We start from the raw sequence: 21,102 nt of genomic DNA on the forward strand, positions 1-21,102 counted from the left end.
AAGGATTTCAAATCTGAGGTTATAAAAATGATAGAGGCTTTAAAGGAGGAAAATAAATCCTTCAAACTACAACAGGAATATGCAAAGAAAGAGAGGGAAGAATTGAACAAATCACTTAAAGAAATTAGTGAAATACAGGAAACTACAATCAAACGGGAAGGAAATAAGTGAAAGGTTTCAAGGCCTAAAAATGGAGATAGAAGCTATAAAGAAAACACAATCTGAGATAATCCTAGAAATGGAAAACCCAGGTAAGAGGACAGGATCTACAGAAACAAACATTAACAGCAGAATTGAAGACATCAAAGAAAGAATATCAGGCACAGAAGATATGACTGAAGAAATGGAAACATCAGTCAAAGAAGATGTTAAATCTAAAAAGCCCCTAACACAAAATATCCATGAAATCTGGGATACTATGAAAAGACCAAACCTAAGGATCATAGGGATGGAAGAACAAGAATAATTCTGACTGCAAGACCCACAAAATATTTTCAACAAAATCATGGAAGAAAACTTCCCCAAATTAAAGAAATAAATGCCCATAAATATACAAGAGGCCTACAGAACTCCAAATAGATTGTACCAGAAAAGAAAATCCTCCTGCCATATAATAATCAAAACACTAAATGTATAGACCAAAGAAAGAACATTAAAAGCTGCAAGAGAAAAAGGCCAAGTCAAATATAAATGCAAACCTATCAGAATTACACCTGACTTCTCAATGGAGACTATGAAAGCCAGGAGGTCCCGGACAAATATCATGCAGACTCTAAGAGACCACAGATACCATCCCAGCCTACTATACCCAGCAAAACTTTCAACCACCATAGATGGAGAAAACAAGATATTCCATGACAAGTCCAAATTCAAATAGTATCTAACCACAAATCTAGCTTTACAGGAGATACTAGAAGGAAACCTCCAAGCCAAGGAGGGTAACTTTACACAGTAAAACAAAGAAAATAAATAACAGCACATCAACAAAAACAAAAGAAATGAAGCTCACACACACACTCTACAAATATCGACATAAAAATAATAGGAACAGTAACCACTGGTCATTAATATCTCTCAACATCAATGGTCTCAACTCCCCAATGAGTTGATGTATAAACAGGGCCCATCATTCTGCTGCATAAAAGAAACACATCTCAGCAATAAAGACACACATTACCTTACAGTAAAGGGATGGAAAAATATATTCCAAGCAGATTCCAAGCAAAAGAAACAAGCTGGAGTAGCCATCTTAGAATCTAATAAAATATACTTTCAACCAAAACTAATCAAAAGAGATGGGGAAGAACATTTCACATTCATCAAAGGGAAAATACACCAAGGCGATGTCTCAATTCTGAACATCTATGCCCCAAATACAGGAGCACCCTCATTCATAATAGAAACACTACTAAAGCTTAAATCACACATTGAACCTCACACATTAATAGGGGGAGTCTTAAACACCCCAGTCTCACCAATAGATATATCACCATGGTGGAAACTAAATGGAAAGACAAAGAAATTAATAGACATCATGAATCAAATGGACCTAACTGATATATACAGAGCTTTTCACCCAAACATGGAAGAATTCACATTCTTCTCAGCACCTCATGGAACTTTAACAAAAATTGACCATATACTTGGTCACAAAGCAAACATCAACAGATACAAAATGATCAAAACAATCCCTTGCATCTTATCAGACCACCATGGATTAAAGCTGGAACTCACCCACAGCAACAACAGAAAGAACAGAAAGCCTACAAACTCATTGAAACTGAACAGCTCCCTACCCTTATGTCTGGGTAAGGAACAAAATTTTTAAAAGGGATTAAAAATTTCCTACAATTCAATGAAACTGAATGAACAACATACTCTAACTGGGAAACAATGAAAGCAGTGCTAAGAAGAAAGTTCATAGCCCTAAGTGCTTTATAAAGAAATTGGAGAGGTCCCATACAACCAATTTAACTTCATATCTGAACTCTCTAGAACAAAAAGAACCAAACTCACCAAAGAGGAGTAAAACAGCTGGAAATTATCAAACTCTGGGCTGAAATCAATAAAATAAAAACAAAGAAAACAACTCAAAGGATCAACAAAACCAAGAGCTGGTTCTTTGAGAAAATCAACAAGATAGACAAATCTTTAGCCAAAAAGGCAAAGGGAGAGTATTTCAACAACAAAATCAGAAATGAAAGGGAGACATAACAACAGACAGTGAGGAAATCAAAAAAATCATTAGGTCCTACTTCAAAAGCCTATATGCCACAAAATTTGAAAACCTAAATGAAATGGACAATTTTCTTGATAGATACAAACTACCAAAATTGAATCATGATCAGACAAACAAATTAAATAGTCCTATATCTCCTAAGGAAATTGAGGAAGTCATCAAAAGCCTCCCAACCAAAAAAGCCCAGGACCTGATGGATTCAGCACAGAATTCTTCAAACTTTCAAAGAACTAATAACAATACTCTTTAAACTATTCCACAAAATAGAAACAGAAAGAATATTACAAAAATCATTCTATGAGGCCACAGTCACCTTCATATCCAAACCACAAAAAGTCTCCACACACAAAAAAGAATTTTCAACCAAATTTCTTATGAATATTAATGCAAATATAATAAAATACTTGCAAATCGAATCCAAGAACACATCAAAAATATTATGCAGGTATGCAGGGGTGGTTCAATATATGGAAATCCATCAATTTAATCTACCATATTAAAAAAACTGAAAGAAAATTACTACATGACCATCTCCTTAGACCCAAAAAAGTCTTTGACAAAATCCAGCACCCATTCATGTTTAAAGTCTTGGAGAGAGCAGGGATACAAGGCACATACCTCAACATAATAAAAGCAATATACAGCAAGCCTATAGCCAACATCAAACCAAATGGAGAGAAATTTAATCAATTCTACTTAAATGAGGGACAAGTCAAGGCTGTCCACAGACTGTCAATCAGTCTGATAAAACCCCAGTATAGCAAAGCAAAGATGTACATTCAATCATAAGCAAAAGGACTCTTCTCTCAATGAGAAATCCTCAGCTCCTAGAAGGCTTGCCATTGCTTATCTACCATGGTGTCACAGGGATAAAATGGATGAATGGCTCACTACAGAATTGTTTCATCTGAATAACAGGAAAAGCATCTTAGCCAGATGCTTAATATAAGCCACTGATGTCAAGAGCCATGCCTTCTCACCCAATTCTGTTCATAGTTCTGGAGCCTCTAGATTCAAGTAGAAGCTATGTCCCCTGGAGGAAGGGCCTTGAATTTCACCTTCACTATATAATGATAATATGCTATGTTATATATGCAGTTCTACTTCTTTTATTTATTTAAGGGGGAGGAACATTTTGCCATAGCATGTGTGTGGTGGTCAGAGGACAACCTAAATAGGTCTTGGAAATAGAACTCAGGCAATCAGATTTGACAGCAGGAGCTTTTACCTACTGAGCACTCTTTCCAGACCTTCTTAAAATCTTTTCCAGAAGGGATTGACAATCATTTTACAGGTCAGGTATGCTCAGAAGAAAAGGAAACCTTCACACCCACCGCGAAGTTGTTGGGGTTTTTTTGTGTGTGGTTTTTTGGTGTGGATTTTGTTTGTTTGTTTTTTTAGTTGTTGTTTTTTTAAAGCATATTCTGAATTAACACAGTTGACAACTTTCCTTGAATGGACCCACTGGAACACAAATAAATGATTGCTACATCTCTGTGCCAGAATGATATACAGCACAGGCACACTGAGAAACAGGTAGAAACCTCCCACTTATTCTTTGACTACAGAGGGAGGGTCATTGCTGTGATGGGGGCCATGTGGAAGTCCCTGAACCTTCCTTCCTGTCAATACAGGAAAGAAGAATAAGCACTGTGCCCCACAGACTGCTGCATAGCTCAAGGCCTCTGAATAAGACCCAAAAGAATTTCACACCCTGACTTCATTACCCCATCTAAAATATTCAGATGCAAGGGGGACCCTGGGGGAATGACTGTCAATGATCCTGAAATTACTCATGCAATGACTGCAGATGTGTTGGGTGTCTTTAACAGAATAAGTAAACACAGTGTTAGACCATTGGTAAGCAGACAGTCACGTGCCTTTTTTGTCATTCTTAATTAGTAAGGACAGGAACACCTGCCTCTGCGTAGGAGGGCCAGTGGCACACTTTTAGAGTCTTGTCTTAGGGCTATGTCTGGCTTTCTTTATGCTCTACAATAGCGAGCTGACACTGTGGTCATGAGCTCACACTGGTCCTCTCTGTTGATGACCTTGTGCTGGTTGGATCATATGGCCAGAAGGTTGTTTACACTACTTTAGACGTGCAGTAGTCAGGGACTAAAAAGAAGACAGCGGGCCAAAAGAATCTATGGATATGAAAAGCATACACACTACTTCTGCATACAAACTTTATGTTGGAGTACATGACCAGAGCCAACTTGAAAGCATTCCATTAAGTGCTAGGTGGACAACGGAATGTGTCTTGCCATTGCTTTTGCTGCAAACCTAGCTGAGTGGTACCAAGAGAAGATAATGATACCCAAGGATGATGTCTGTTGGGTACTACAAAAGCCAAATGCTAAATTGGTAGTGAGTCCCATTGGTAGTGGGCCCTTTGAGTTGGAGAACTTGTATACTGTGAGCCGGTGTAGAGAATTCTGAGCCTAAGGTGTCTGGCCAGAGGAACACACCAGAGTAAGGAAGAGCTCTCCATTCCCAGTATTTTTAACATATATATTTATTTTATTACACATGAATAAAACAAACTGCATACAGCAGGGAGAACCCTGAGACAATCATGAATTATATAAATGTTACATTCATCGTGATTTGGCTATTTGTATTTGTCAAACTTGAAATAAACATCTTTCCTATCTTGTTGGGTCTAAATTTCTGAATGAAATTCAGTATCTATCCTATCACATCTCTATTAACTTAATTCCTTTATCTAAAAAAGATCTTATCCCCTAACCAACTAAACTTGATTGTAAAACTAAACTATCTGGGCTTCAACCCCCATCAGAGACTTGAGAAGGAATAAATGCCTGGGTGAACCGGTAGTGCAGGTTAGCAGCTTCCAAAATGAAAAAAAAAAAAAAATGACGGAGACAGTTTACTGCCTGAACAATCACTCAACATGCTCTCTAATGTTGTAGCCTCATCTTCAGCCTTCTGGCCCAATATCTCTGCCAGACTTATTCACAAGATAGGAGCTATTGAGGACTTGCTTATCCTGTCTTGGCAGAGTTCGGCCGTCACCTCTGCCTACATCTAAGCTTGCCCATTTTTAGGCAGAATTCTGTCTATGGTAGAAATGAGGACATTTTGCCCAGTAGCTTGTTTGCCACATTTGAAGCCAACTCTATAAGGACGTTCTTTGATGCTCATAATCTTCTTTGAGGTCAATTGGGTGTTGTCAAGAGTTAACTTGTCTTGTTATCAAAGAATCTTTAGAATAATTTTTAAAAATCTTTAAATGTTGGGGGATGGTCTGATGTATTTGATGCTACTTGCTGTCTGTGTGACCCACTTTTTGCTTAATAAAAAGCCATCCTACCTGGTCAGGGCAGAGTAGATAGGTGGGACTAAGAGAGGGGAATTCTGGGAAGGAGAGAGACTGCCATGAGGAGAAAGGAGAGAGACCTGAAGGGAAGAGAGGAAGGCTGCCATGGATTAGATGGAGGAGAAACACATGGCCAGCGTGGGTGGAGAACCCAGCCCAGATAAAGAACATTAGCTAGTGTTTAGGATTACTAGCTAGTATTTGGGAGGTAGCTTGATAAAGGTTATTGGAAACAGATGGCATGGGGTTGAGACAGGGATCCCATACCTGCCCCACTATGGGAGGTAGTTTAGAGGATTGATATCTGCCCTGCCCCAGGTTACCTAAGGCTATTTTAAAATATAACAAGTGTCTGTGTCTTGATTGATTGCTAGCCGGGCCTACAGATAATACATGTAATACAGTTAATTTTTAAAAAATAATATTTACATGCCATAGTCTGTGGGTCCCTGGGGCTTTTGAATACCTTATTTAACTATTTTCCCTTATATATCTGTAGAATCATATCTATCTGTTAGACTTAGGATCTATATTCTTGTCCTAAATCAGACTAGTATGTGACATGACCATGATTTGCATCGATACAGAAAATTCTATCCCAATGACTTAGAGATAACCATCTCTGTGAGTAACATTAAGGCCTTGAGTTAAGGAGCAGGTTCCATCATCTATCTTTTGTTCTATCCTCCCTCTATATTTCTTTTTCCCACTTTCTTTCTTTACAGCTCCTATCTCCTTACCTTCAGATGAAAGATAAAGGAAAAGAGGGACACCCCTGAGTTCATCCTAGTTTTCTCTCTGTATAAGACCAATAATTACTTATAACCACCTCCTGATGAAAACCACGCAGGAAGAGGTTATATGTAGTACAGGGGACATTAGGTAAGCTGAGAGAAAATGTTAGTGGAGGAGGGCTGCCCTTTCTAAAGACTAGGGGATGGAGGGAAAGGGAATGAGGGGGGGGATGGGATCGGGAGGTGCTGAGGGAAAGGTGGGATTGGGAGATGTTGAAGGAGAGGGTGACAACTGGGATGTAAAGAATTCAAACTGGATCTTTCGTCCTCGCGTGTGTGCGCTTTATCTCAGCTGGTCTTCCAGAGACCCCCTGAGCGCGAACCTTAGTCCCTTGTGTGGCCCCATTTCCACTCCGACAAGATGAAAGAAACGATCATGAATCAGGAAAAACTCAACAAGCTGCAGGCACAAGTGCGCTTTGGTGGGAAAGGAACTGCTCGCAGAAAGAAGGTGGTTCAGAGAACAAACAGCCACAGCAGATGATAAAAAAAAAAAAAAAAAACTGTAGTTCTCCTTAAAGAAGTTAGGGGTAAACAGTATCTCTGGTATTGAAGAGGTGAACATGTTTACAAACCAAGGGACAGTGATCCATTTTAACAACCCTGAAGTTCAGGCATCTCTGGCAGCAAACACCTTCCCTATTACAGGCCAAGCTGAGACAAAGCAGCTGACAGAAAAGCTCCCCAGCATCCTCAACCAGCTTGGTGCAGACAGTCTGACTAGTTTAAGGAGACTGGCTGAAGCTCTGACAAACAATCTGTGGATGGGAAAGCACCACTTGCTACTGCAGAGGATGATGATGATGAGGTTCCAGATCTGGTGGAGAATTTTGATGAGGCTTCTAGGAACGAGGCAAAGTGAACTGAGGCAGCTTCTGAAGATGACACTTGCAGAAGTTATGGGAGCTGCTATTTTATATCATGAATGCTTTTTTAAATTCTTTGGTTTATGGATCTGATAAAATCTAGATCTCTAATATTTTTAATCCCAAGCCCCCTGGACATTGCAGCTCTTCTCAGTTTTTGCTTATACACAATTCATTCTTTGAAGCAGACTAAGCTGAAGAAGCCTGGGAATAAAGTTTGGAAAAGGTTAATAAAATTCTTTGCCTAGTTAAAAAAAAAAAAAGAATTCAAACTGCAGAACAAGAAGATAACTTGTATTGTTAATCCCACTACATGGGAATATCTCTGAGACTGGCAGAGCTATCAATGTAAGTGCATAGAGAGGCTTCACGTTGGCCACAGATTCTCTGTGACTTCTTACTGGAGGCCATTCTTAGTATGTCATGTGGTAAGATTTGCAGATGTCTTGCTTCTGCTCATACGATGAGCAAGGAATCAGTCTTAACTGCTCTGCGCATCCCGCACACCTCATACAATTATAATGTTAGGGCTGTATAACGCTCCTGAGGAGTTATGTTTTCAGAACAAAAGAACTGGACACTGAGGCTGAATTAGATCTGACAGGATTCATTCCTCTCAGCATCCTGCGTCCTCCTTGCTCCAGCCTCAGACACCTCTGCTGTTGTTACCCGTCAGAACTGGACAGCTTCCTGGACAGCTTCCCAGACAGCATTGTAGAAAGATTGTGATCCCAATTGGTCCAGCGTTTCAATCTGTCCCACACAGGACTCCTATTAAGCCTGGAATCTCTCAACATTTAGAAACTGGACCACAAATGCAATCCTTGGCTTGCTTAACCATTTTCCCCGATTTTGGGGGACCCCTTCTAAGGTATTATATGACCCAATTCAGCCTGAAGAAACCTTAAGAGAATGGCATCCCATTCCCTCTGAGGGGGGTTGGGTAGGTTTCTGTTGCTCTCTTGGTCTACCAATACTTTCATTGTCTCCTCCATCAAGAAACTTGGTGTTCAAGGTGACAAAGGAGAACCACGTCAAGGGCACGTCAACCACACAGAGACCAGGATCTATTTATTTAGCCCACAGCACAATGCTGCACAATAATTACTCCATTCTAAACTTCCATTTTCTTATAGTTTCTCCCCGTTCGCATTTCCCACAGTATACTTGCTTTTAAATCATCTTCTAGGCCCTGTTCATTTCTCTTGACGATTCCTGTTCTCTCCTTGTGGCGCCTTCCTCTCCTTCCTTCTCTTTCTTTTCCCCTGGCTGGATCAGGATGTCCCGCCCTATTCTCTGTTATGACTCAGCATTAGCTAGTTTGTTTTTATTGACAACACAGAGAACAAATGGTGACATGTTTACAGAAACTTGAAACTGGAGATACTTAGAATAAACATTGCAATTCAATGTCTGGTTTGACCCAGATTGTAGGATGGGGAAATCAGCATTTGAATGAACAAGGGTAAACTGTTCACAGTTCACAAGGCGGTATGGTTTTCTGTTCTCTATTCACCATAGATCTCTCTGTGATGTTCTTCTGTATTGCATGTACTCATGAATGTCAAACACTATAAACAAATGCCACCAAAATTATGAATTCCTATGGCTCTCTGTGGAATGTCAAAACATACAAGATGTCCGGGGATTATACTGGTACTGTAGTGGAAAGCCCACGGCAAGACTGAGACAGCGTACAGCTGGTCCTGTCGTGTAGAAAAAGGGGCCTTCTGTCCTTACTAGTTGGTATGGATAAAAAGGCATCAGGCAAGCATGTGACTGCTTAACACAGAAAAGTGTGTTTACTTGCTGACGTAGAAGGATATGAATCTGGGGAGCAACTTCATAAAGATAATCTGCCTGAGGAGCTGGAGAGATGGCTATGGGGATAAAAGCACTGTTTGCTCTTCCAAAGATCCTGAGTTCAGTTCCCACATGGTGGATCACAACCATCTATAATGAGATCTGGTGCCCTCTTCAGGTGTGCAGATGGACATGGAAGCAGAACACTGTATACATAATAAATAAATAAATACATACATATTTTTAAAAAGAAAAAGAGTAACTGCCTGAGTAATGTCAGCATCATCCACATTCTTTCTCTAACATACTTCTGCATATCCTAGTCAGGTGAATGAAATCTGTGTGATGGGCACTCCTTTAGTTCATCCATGGCAGCCTTTGTTTCTGTAGTAGCTCCTGAGATATGGGACTGCTTTTGCATTACTGTCCTGTGAGGGGAGGAAGATGCAGACCCTTCATATACACCCTCCCACCAACGTGACCCTGAGTCAGTGAATCAGAGATTCATTGTGGCTCTGCCCAGTTCACTTTATACCTCCTGTGCTATATATCCCAGCAGTGGAGCCATAGCAGACAAGAACATCTGTAGGCCAAGGGATGGGACTGAGGCAAGTTGTCTTCTATCACCTGATGTCAGGAAGTGCCAATGCTGACTTCCCAGGACAAGCTATCAATATTAGTCCTAAAGATTTTCTTCTGCCCAGGGTCAGTGTAGATAATTGCTCTAAAAACCCTACAGGGAGATCAGGAAAAGAGCTAAAATACATTATTGTAGCTGGGTGGGATGACACAACTATAATCCAGCTGATCATAAGGCTAAGCCAGGAAGAGTTTGAATAGAAGGCCAGCCCAAGTATCAAAGTAAGCTCTGGTTTTTTAAAAATATAAGTATATAAAAGTTAAAAATAAATCATACACTTAGTAGAAGATAAAGTAATACAACCTGGTCACTACTTTTAGTCAAGAGACCTAGCTTGGTATGTAATAGTTTATGGAATTGGGCGAGGGGTCATAACTCCATTGGGTTGCTTCTGAATGTTTATGGATTTGAAACATTTTTTCTTCTGTATATTAGTATACAAAAATAATAATCATGTAATAGGCTCAGAAGCCACCTCATCCCTGCTCGATAATGAACATTCTAGCATTGACGGAAGCCCATTGGCTAATCAGATCATTGGTGCATCCTTCTTATTTGTATATTGAATGGAACCATGTAACCATCTTGACTTGAATGGTGAAGTGCATCATATGGCCCCTATAGCTCCAAGATATTGTCTGGAGGAGCAAATTCAAGGAGTCTCTGTCACCTTCTCCATGGTCTCACCTGTCTTATTTTATAAAGAGTTATACCCAAAGCAGAGTTTCATTCGGTGTTTAGGCATCACGTCTGCCCTTATTCATGAACTATATGTTTTGTGATGTCTTGCTGAGTATAGTTATACGGGTGGGGGGGGGCTCAAAGGTGGGGGAGGATGTGATTGCAGGTTGTATATCTGAAAGTGTGTTGTTTTAATTGAAAATCTCAGATTGTTCTAATTTACCAATAAAGACTCAAGAGCCAGATGTTGCAGTAGAAAACCTGCTGGCTCAGAGAGGAAGAGAAAGCACCCAGCTAACCTTCCTACGCAGCTCATGTCCCAGTGGAAAAGGCCCAAAGGGTTTACTAGTTCATCTGAAAGCCCAGAAGCTAGCCCACAGCCCAAAAAGTCCAAAAGCCAAGGAGCTTAGAAGCTCATGAGCTAGAGAACTCAGAGCTAAGGAGATAAAAGCTGAAATCCTAACAGTAAAGCTCATGAGCTAAAAGGGTGTTTTAAATATCCGTCTCCTCAAAGTCCCTCCTACTCTTTAATCCATGTTAGCTGGTTTCTTGCTTCCCTTATTGGCATAGGGTTAACTTTAATAAATCCTGTGTACAGATAGCTTTTGGATTAGAGGTGTGTGGAAGGCTGGCTGAACCACACCTTAACCACTTGTTTACAATAAACAGGAGGTTCTTGGGTTAAAAGTGTGTTAGACCTCAACCACAAGAAGCAACGATTTACAGTTCAATCTCAGGGATCAGTGAGTTCAAAGACAGAATTTTACAGTTCACAATCTCAGTGATCACAATGAGATCAAAGACACCTTTTTTTTGTTTGTTTGTTTTTTGGGTTTTTTATTTGTTTGTTTGTTTGTTTGTTTTTTACAGTTCACAGTCTCTGGGATCAATGATCTTGTAACGAGGTGAATTCAGTTTCCTGTGTCCATGAGCCTTGAGATTCTCTTGTTCGCATAAAATGGGAAATTCTAGCATGTCAACATTAGTAAATGCGGGCTGCTATTGAGTGCAACTTTAAGTGTACTGGTCACATCATTATATTTGTAATATGGTGGTTTTCAGGTTTGAGTATCTTGTAGATTCTACTTGTCATGAGCCCAGACACGAGCTAGCCAGGTGCCTCTGACACAGCATCTCACCCAGTGAGAGCAAGTATAAGCCAGCACAGCTGCAGCTGTTTACTTAAGGTTCAGCTGGGGGAGGATCAGTTTTCTAGGTCATGCATGTGGTTGTTGGCAGCACCAGAGCTTCCTTTGCCATGGGTTAATAAAAATCATTGCTTATCAGAATGCATTAAACTGATATACAAAGAAAAGATCCCAACACTAGAAAGGCATGACAAACCATAATACAGTGGATTGATGGAGTGACAGAATTACTTTCTTTGACCGGTCTAGGCCAGCATCTGAAATGCTGAAATGCAGGTTCCAGTGACACCAGGCTGTCTCTGAAGGCTCTAGAGTTGAGTTATGTTCTTGGCCTCTTCTGGGTCTGCATAAACATGGTTACTTTGTCTTGTAGCACTGTTACTTCTCCCACTTCAGTGTTGACACAACCTAGTTTTCACCAAGAAAAGTGATTCTCAATTGGGGAGTTGCGTCCATTACGGTGGCCTTGTGAGTGTGTCTGTGGAGCATTTTTTTTTGATTGATGGTTGATGTGGGAGGGCTCAGCCCACTCTAGAGGGTGCCATCTCTGGGCAAGTGATCCTAGGTTGTATAATAAAGTCAGTAAATAGGATTCCACCATGGCCTCTGTTTCTGTTCCTGTCTCCAGGTTCCTGCCCTGGCTTCTCTTAGTGATACACTTTGGCGGGGATGTGTAAGGCCAGCAAGACTTTTCCTTCACACCTTCATTTGGCCAGTATTTTATCACGTCAACTTGCTGAGTATATAAACTAAGCTAACTTCCATCTTCATATTCTTTCTTTCCTATGTCTCTAAATGTGTTTTTTCCTTCCTTGGCATACAATAAGAGCAACCATGTTGTGTGACTTTTCCTGGAGAAAATGAACAAATATCTATTCACCCTAGGAAAGCACAATGGTAGGCCAAAGAAGCCATTTCACTCAAGTTTACTTTAATGAACTACTTTATTGGTGTCACTATCAGAAGTGTGGTTGAACCAACAGCAGCTGCCACACTGGAAATCTCACCCCTGCCTAGGTATAATTCATTAAAGACATGTCCCGGGCATCTTAGTAAGCTGACACACCTTCTCTTCTACCCATTGCTCCTGCTTATATGGCTTTGGAGAAGAACCTTGTGAATATGTTGACTTTCTTAGTCCAGGATGTTGTACAAGCTTCTCTCCTTTCTCCTTAAAGGGAACGTTCCAATTCAGGGTAAATGACCAGACAACACTCCACTCCTTCCTCTATCTCTCCTTTCTGTGATGTTTCTTAAGCCTTGGAGGAAATATCATGAATATCTGATTACATCTTATTTAATTGTGTGGCTGAGCATTGGCCCAAAATTCCATGCCAACAGTTAATTATCCACAGGAACCATCTCTATGTCTTTATAGTAGCAATCAGTTATGTGAAACAATCAAGTTTCCCTCCATGACTGAAACTGACAGCAGCAATTCTCTACTGTCGATTTATACATACATTTTAAGAAAGCAATTTAAGAACCACACCACACTCATTTCATGATGCAATGTTAATTACTTCTCCACAGGGGTTTACAACCTCCACAGATAGTAGTGCACACGTGTGTGTATGTGCATGTAAAAAAAATCTAGTCATAAATCAGTGTTGTACCCACAGTTGTTGCACTACTGTTGGACCAGCAGGCACATCCTGCCTGGTACATTGGTAATGTAGCATGTAAAATATGTATTGGAGTAGGACTATCCATTGGCAGTTCTCCCCCAGTTGTCTACAAAATGTCTTCTGGTACTACAAAGGCAGCTAGCAGGTAAAGAAAATCTAGTTTAACACCAGCTAGTTCTAGGACCTGTAACCAAAGTGAAGTGTCTTTGGCAATAGAATCTTAATTCCTAGGTCTGATATGCAATCAACATTGCTGGCAATAGTTATTGTTGCTGTAGTATTATTATTATTATTATTAGTATTAGTATTATTAGTATTAATATTAGTAGTAGTAGTATAGATTTACTTGTCTTGCACATTGACAAATTTTAGGGAGGTAACTCATTCTCAGCATTAAAATTTTCATCCAACTACCTTGTGGTTCCTGGGAATGCCTTTTCTAACCTTAACAATGTACATTCATAATTTTTTTTTTCGTTTTTTGAGATAAGGTTTCTCTGTGTTACCTTGGCTTTGTAGACCAGGCTGGCCTCAAACTCACAGCAATCCAGCTGCCTCTGCCTCCTGAGTGCTGGGATTAAAGGTGTGCGCCACCATGCCCAGCTTACATTCATACTCTTTAACAAGTTATCTCCCTATAATTTGTTGATCAGAGAGACCACTAAATTCACACACACACACACACACACACACACACACACACACACACACACACACAGAGAGAGAGAGAGAGAGAGAGAGAGAGAGACAGAGACAGAGAGAGAGACAGAGACAGAGACAGAGAGTCTCAGTTGCATGTGTTATTACTCATAGCAAAGGCCATAGACTACCTATTGCATCTTGCTTATGATTCCATCTCATACGTGTTATTTTTAGAGACTGGAGAACACTCTCTAGTCTCTGATATTTGGGAGAATCACCATACTTGTTTATATTGGCACTGAGAATCCAACAAAAAGAGATGGTGTTTATCCTACATGTCTTGGTTTATGCAGGGAAAATGTGCTCATAGATAAGGTTTTTTCCCCTGTCTCTAAATTAGCTAATCCCCAGTGACATCAGATATACTATAGATATCAGTGTGTGAGATGCAGAAAATTAAGAGGCAGCTAAGACAAAGAGTAATTGTGAAGCTAATTTCTGATATCAAGCTCATCAGGCAAGCATGAAGAAAGGACGAGATATGGGTAACTTTCCCATATACTCCTCTGTGTTTTCCCTCAATTGTTGTTTGGTACACAAGGCCATCTCTCGTTTGCTCTTGAGAGAAGAGCCAGAGAGCACTTGACATGACTTCTGCAAGTTTCTCAAGTCTCCCATGGATGCAGCCCACACTTTGACATAATATTCCAGCAACTGGTTCCTCACGGTGTCACTCTTCTAACCTTCTGATGGGCCTCCAGGTGGTATGATAAAGCCCAACCTTCCCTGAGGACAAGGCGGCAGAAATCCTCTGCTACTGGGCAGGAACTTCTTCAGGTGGAGATCTGATGTAATCCCTCGAGCGTCACAGAAAGATGTTTCCAAAGTGCCGTATCCACCTGTAGTGGAAGGGGCAGGCCCTGAGTCACTCTGTCCGTTATAAAGAACCTGGACCTGAGAAGGAGAGAATTCTGCAAGCTCTTTCCAGGCGGCAGGTCTTCCTCAGCTCATTCTGAAGGGACAGGGCCACCATGTTCTTGGTGATAGTGCTCTTCACCATTGCATCCCTCCTGGTCCTGGGGGTCAATGCATGGCTTCTCATAGAAGAGGTCTTCATTGTCCGTGTCCCTCCTGCCATGCACCACCGAGTGAGGTTTCACATTGTACACTACTTTTTCAATCTCTTCGTAACATTGGTAAGTTTTGTGTTTAATGACTGAGTCCTGTCAGAGGTACATGGGATCCCAGCCCTGGGAGAGAATTAGACAATGATTCATTTAATTTAAGAGCTCCTGATAATATACAGCAGCCAGCGATGGTGACAGACACTGCAATAAGAACTTCTTAAATATGGTGCCTCCCCTGTATTATGTCCATTAAATGATCTCCAAGTGTTCTCTTAGTTCATGCACTAGCATGGAACAAGTTAATAGGGAAGGAATTCATGGAGAAGGTTTCTGGGGAGAAGGACTCATTGGGGGAGGAATCATGTGTGGTGGTCCTATGTTGGTAGGTTATCATAAAATGATCAGTCCATAACCAGTTGGGTAAAACATGACCTATTGTTCTGTTAGTACAAATAGAGATTTTTGGTTATGTGTGAGAGGGTCTGACATGCTGTGATGTCCTGGGCTCTGTGGTTATTGATATATCTTGAGTGTTTGGAACCAGTGGTCTCAAAATACAGCATAGGATCCTTAAAATCTTCTTTGTCAGGGTTGTTTCCACTCAATTTTTTAAATATATTTTTAATTTCTTTGAGAAACTTTACATAATGTATTTAGATAACATTCACCTCTCTTCTCACTCCTGCTATTTTTCAGCCTCTCTCTCTCCTTTTACCTCCTTACTCATCAAACGTTTATTTCTCTTGTCTTTATTTTTGTTTTATTAAGTCAAGTTTCTGTGTTCTTGGGAGTTGGACTGCTCTGGAGTGTTGTCCACCCATGAGGAGACATATCATTTAAGAAACTGGCTTTCCATCACACAGACATGATCACATATCCATAGACCCTCATTTGGTACTGGGATTCCTTTGCCCACTTTTATTCTTTTCATGCTGAGATTTTAGTTTGTCTTGAGCCTGAGGAAGAATTGGACATGATGTCACATTGTTGAAAGTTCATATGTGCTATTGTATGTGTCTTGGTATGTTCACAGACCATTGTTTTCTTGAAAATTTTCACTTCCTTTAGCTCTTATAATCTCTCTGTCCTCTCTTTGGTGAAGACCTCTGGGCATTGGAAAAGGGAGATGATACAGGTGTCCCATTTAGGGGTGAACACACAATAATGTCTCTTAACTCTGCACATTGACCAGTTGAGGATCTCTGGCCGATTGTCATCTACTTGAAGGGGAAGCCCTCTGGTGAGGGCTGAATACACTGATCTGTGGGTATAGCAACAGTCATCAGGAGTCATTTTAACATTATGTCCATCTAGCAAAAACAGTCTTAGGTTCCCCTCATGGAGCCTATGACTTATCTAATCATATGTTCTCGGCCTTATTAACAGTGCCATGTAGGGGTCTATTTCATGGAGAAGGTTTTAGGTCCAATCAGAAAATGCTTGATTACTCCCATAACATTTGTGTCATTATTTCAATATTTTGAAAAAAGCAAAAGGTATTGTACTTTACTTCTTGGTGTCTATTCTGGGCCTTTGGAAATTAAAAGAGAGATTAACTGGAGATTGATGGTATTTTATGTTAATCACCTTATTTGGCTATCTACTGTGTACAAACTACAAAAAGTGATTAGACGTGAGGATTTATCATCTATTTTGACAAAGAATCATATGTCAATAAATGTGTTAAGACTTTTATAGGCAACCAACCATAAAAAAGTAAGTTTATGGGGGAATTATGGGCAATAAGGGTTGGGCTTTTTTTACTCAGTTTTAGGGGTTTAGATTTATTTTCTCTGTTCTTCTTTTTTCTTTTTGAGACATATTTCTCAAAGGAAATTTATTTACTTTCACTTCTCAGCAAATAATGGGAAAGGAAAGACTTTTAATATAATATCTCTCAGTACTCCCTATGCAAAGTGTCATATTTAGGGTGGGGTATGACCCATTCCCTTGAAACATCAGATTTTTATAGGTAACCCAATATGAAGGCACAAGAGCACCACAGATCTCTTGGTGGAAAGTTTTGCATGTTTTTACCTCTTTGGGTTTTTCTAAATCTGGTTCAACCTTATTGTTCACTTCTGGGAGATTTAGTCACTTCTCTGGAGTTATTACCTTGTGTGGTGTAGATAGGCAGCCTGATCACAGACCATGCCCCATCATGATTAGGCTGGATAGTTCTTCTATGCCAGATTAGAAGGCAGAATCGTCATTGGGCTGCAGGATATATGGGAGGGTCAGAAATATCAAGGTGCAGACCAATGATTATCAACAAAAGTGGTTTATGCCCCTTTTGCCAAAGGTTGTTTTGGCAGTGTCTAGGATAGTTAGTCACCAGAGAAGTTGCTAAGCACCTAAAGTGCCCTTGCCTTCAGGCTTAGTGTCCCTCACACTGAAAGAGCACCACAGACTTTCTGACAAGAACATGGCTGATACCCAGGGTATCATGGGAAAATGTCACCATAGGCAAACTTCATTGTTTAGCAATATTCATAACCTTTCCACTTTATGGTTCCCAGAAAGTCCTGACGTACATGGAAATTCATCCTGCTTTGTGGGTGAGGGAATTATGGGAAAAGTTGTTACTGAGTCACCTAGTTTAGGGTACATAATTTGGACCTCATAGCTGCAAAGGTTGTACAGAGAAAGTTCATCTGTGGTAGGCTTTGGACAGCACTCAACTTTACAGTGAACTGTGTGTGACATGTATCACGAGAGTCATAACATGACCATGGGGCTGGAAATAGTGGCTTTCCTCAAATTTTTGTTTGTGTCTTTGTACTTGTTTTTGTTCTTATTTCTTCAAGACAGGCTCTTATTATGTAGCTCTGGCTGTCCTGGAAAACACTATGTAGACCAGGCTGACATTAAACTCACAGAAACCTGCCTGCCTCCATCTCCCAAGTTTTGGGGTTAAAGATGAGCACCACCACCACCCAGCCTCAGGATGTACTCAGAATGGGTAAAGCAATATGAAAAAGGCACCTATATACCTAGGAAAGGAGGTGTCAGATGGAAGAAATGAGCTAAGAGGTAGCATAAACCAAAACTATGGGACCACTGATGTCTTGCAAAGGCTACTGGGAAATCCTAATGGCAAGGTGTAATAGCTTTTCTCTCCTAGTCCGAGTCCCTCATTTTCTAGAGCCTCACAATGGAGCAATGACTTGCTTACAGGAAACAATTACACACACAAGGAGCTTTGGTAAGGTCCTAAGTTGAGCCACACAGTAGATTGGGCAATAGCAGTAAAGAGGAATGGATGGACAGAGAAGGCAGCCAACTGGTCTTTCCTTCTATCTCTCCCCAGGGGAATTTACTGGAGAAGATGAAAATCTCTACCATGCCCCGCTTTGTACGCTTTGTACAAGATCTACTGTCATCAAAGAATAATCCTGGTGTGCTGGTGAAGAACTTGCATTTTGGAACAATCCCTGTGAGACTGTTCCAGCCCAAGGCACCCTGCTCTGGCCTCCGGAGAGGCATCGTCTTCTACCATGGAGGAGGTGGTGTGTTCGGTAGCCTGGGTAAGAAATGTCTCTGAGGCATTGGAAAGGAGAGAGAGCTCTCAAGACTAGATATGTCTACATTCCCATGGGGGAATTCTTGGGAGGGAGCCAAAGAATGGGAGCCAGATTGAGTCTGAGGGTCTTATCAGTCACTAAGGTGGCAGTTTTCATGGAAATGTTTCTATAATAAGTCTTAGTCTAGGAGGGGACACAGTGTCACAAGCAGTCAAGTACTTGGTGTGATTCCTGCCTTCCATTCATTCATAAAGCCACTGGCTCACCTGAGATCCAAAACTTACACATATTCCTCAGCTCTGCTGGACTACCACAGGGCAGCCAATCTATACCCACCTAGCCCCTTCAGTTGGGAATCGTGATGGTAGCCGTCTTCTCCACTTCTCAGGTTTTGAGCTATTCTTTTTCTGAACCACCATGGTCTTAAAACATTCCTTAGAGAACATTTCTGAAGTCTAGTCTCTTCTTTGGTTTTTTGATATTCTCTCCCATGCAGTCACGTTTTTGTCCCCTCCTTCCCTTGCTATGCTGCAGCACAGACTGTCATGCACAGCAGACATGCTGAGCTCATCACTCTTGGTATTCTGTGCATGCTCCTTGCCTGTGTCCCCCGTAATTGACTTGGAATATTTGAATGCCCCCTTGATCTTGGACCTTTTCACAAATGGCCTTTCTAGAGTGGTCTCCACTCCAACTCCAGCCATGATGTCTTTTTTTTTTTTTAAATATCTTTATGGAATTTGACACCGATTGAGCTTGCTTTGGTTCCCCAAGGCCCATATTTCCTTGTTTTCTGTCTTCCCCAAGTAAGAATGGGAACACTAAGAGGGAGAGAAGGCCCATAGAATCTGGGTTTCCTTACTGTTTACACTTTTGACTGACTGTGTAAACACGTAGATATAATTATCTATTCATGGTTGAGTGAAAGGATAAATCTTCAAGGGAACAAGTGGTTGAATTAGCAGTAAACTTAGATGCAGGGAAGAACAGAGATAAGGTGGCAGAAATATCCATGGCTATTCTACAACTGAAGGTGATTCTATGGTGTCCACAAATTAACTATGATTAGAAGCCAGGTATGGGTCCCACCACTGTCCAGGAGCATTTTTCAATTCTACAAGTTCTTGGGAGCCCACCCCCCACCTAGACTGACAAGCTCTTCAATGGTGTAAAAACATCCATGGAGATGTTACTTATATGAGTTGCTGATGTCCTGGTGTCCTTTCGCTTCAGTGTCCACAGAGATGAACCACCTGTTCTATTCACTCCAGGCAGAGTGAGTGGCAGGTACACAACTCTGAAACTGGAGCAACATGAGGCTATTAAGAGGAGGAAGGATGTGAGTGGGACAGAGTGGAGGAAAGGTGGAAGGGCCAAGGTTGTGACTAAGAGGGACTCCATATTGGCTTTCAATTAGTTGTCACACCCATACCTAGTCCTCTCCTACAAGCCAATTCAGTCCCTGTCTCAGACGTCCCAGATGTCTGTGCTTAAGAAAGCCTGAAAGATGCTAATATACAGCAAGGTTAAAGCATGATTGTTCAGATCCTTTAATAAAGGAGCTATCTTCCGGCTTCAGCTGAGACCCTTCAGTGCTTTGGCCTCAGCATGTGTTTTCATTTCTTGCCATATCATATCTTCGCGAAAACATATCCTTGTTTCCACTTATCAATTGCCCGCTACTTGCAACATTTACGAAATCCTGGTTCCTGCGTTCCCACTTCAGGGTTGCTGGTCCAGTGGGTTTGGGCATCCTGAGCAGAACATGTGCACAGACTACCCAGTGCCTCTGTATGGCAGCAGCCAGGGTTGGACACAGCTACCTAGAAGATTCATTTTTCAGGTTCTGTGCCTCACACTGTACCTGTATGTGCAGCCCAGTAATCTTAGAGGCTCCACCTTCTGGAACTTCAGATGTGCCCCCCTCTTAAAATGAAATGTCCCATTCAGCCTTTGTGTATTTTATTATTGTGTATAATGAAATTATACAATTATTAATAGTCTCAGCATGTCACTCCAAACTCCACAGTCTTGACTCTATCCATTTCAGATTCTCCAGGCTTCTGAGTCCTCAGTTTCCCCACAGATGAGCCAAAAAGTCCTCTCAATCCTTGACACTAAGATTGAGAGTGATGCCTGCCTTTTCCCGGCAGATCCATCCAGAGGTGCCTGAAGTATAAGAAGTGGCAAGAATCAGAACACAGGAAGGATGTCACCTTCTCACTTATAGCAGAAGCTTCTGTCCTAAGGCTGTGGCAGAAAGTTCTAGATCCTCCTCATGGGCTGCATTAAACCTGTTCTTGTCTTACAGATTGTTTCCACAACATATGCAGCTTTTTGGCCCGGGAGACAGATTCAGTGCTGTTGTCAGTGGGGTAAGTAGCTGGTAATGGATGTCAGCTTCACCAGGCACCTGGGTGAGTCGAGGTAGAGTGAACGCAAGATGACATGGCCCTACTCTACTCTGGACCAGTCCATGGCCATTCAGTACACGAAACAAAAAGGTACATCATGATGTGACGGAATCGAGGCAGTGAAAAATTAAATAAAACTTCTCAGCAACTTGATTCAAACTTCTCTATTATAGTTCAAAATGAGTAAAAATCAGTAGGGTATAGTCTGTGAATACCAAGACACACAATAAATTGAAGTTAGAAAAAAGTGATG

General features: G+C 41.0%; 1 pseudogene; it reads left to right on the forward strand.

Annotated features, from left to right (window-relative positions):
* Positions 1-6,752: 6,752 nt before the first annotated feature.
* Positions 6,753-7,238, forward strand: LOC127211272 (transcription factor BTF3-like; annotated as a pseudogene).
* The last annotated feature ends 13,864 nt before the right edge of the window (positions 7,239-21,102 follow it).

The sequence above is a fragment of the Acomys russatus genome, chromosome 29, assembly GCF_903995435.1.
Source record: "Acomys russatus chromosome 29, mAcoRus1.1, whole genome shotgun sequence".
Lineage (NCBI taxonomy): Eukaryota > Metazoa > Chordata > Mammalia > Rodentia > Muridae > Acomys > Acomys russatus.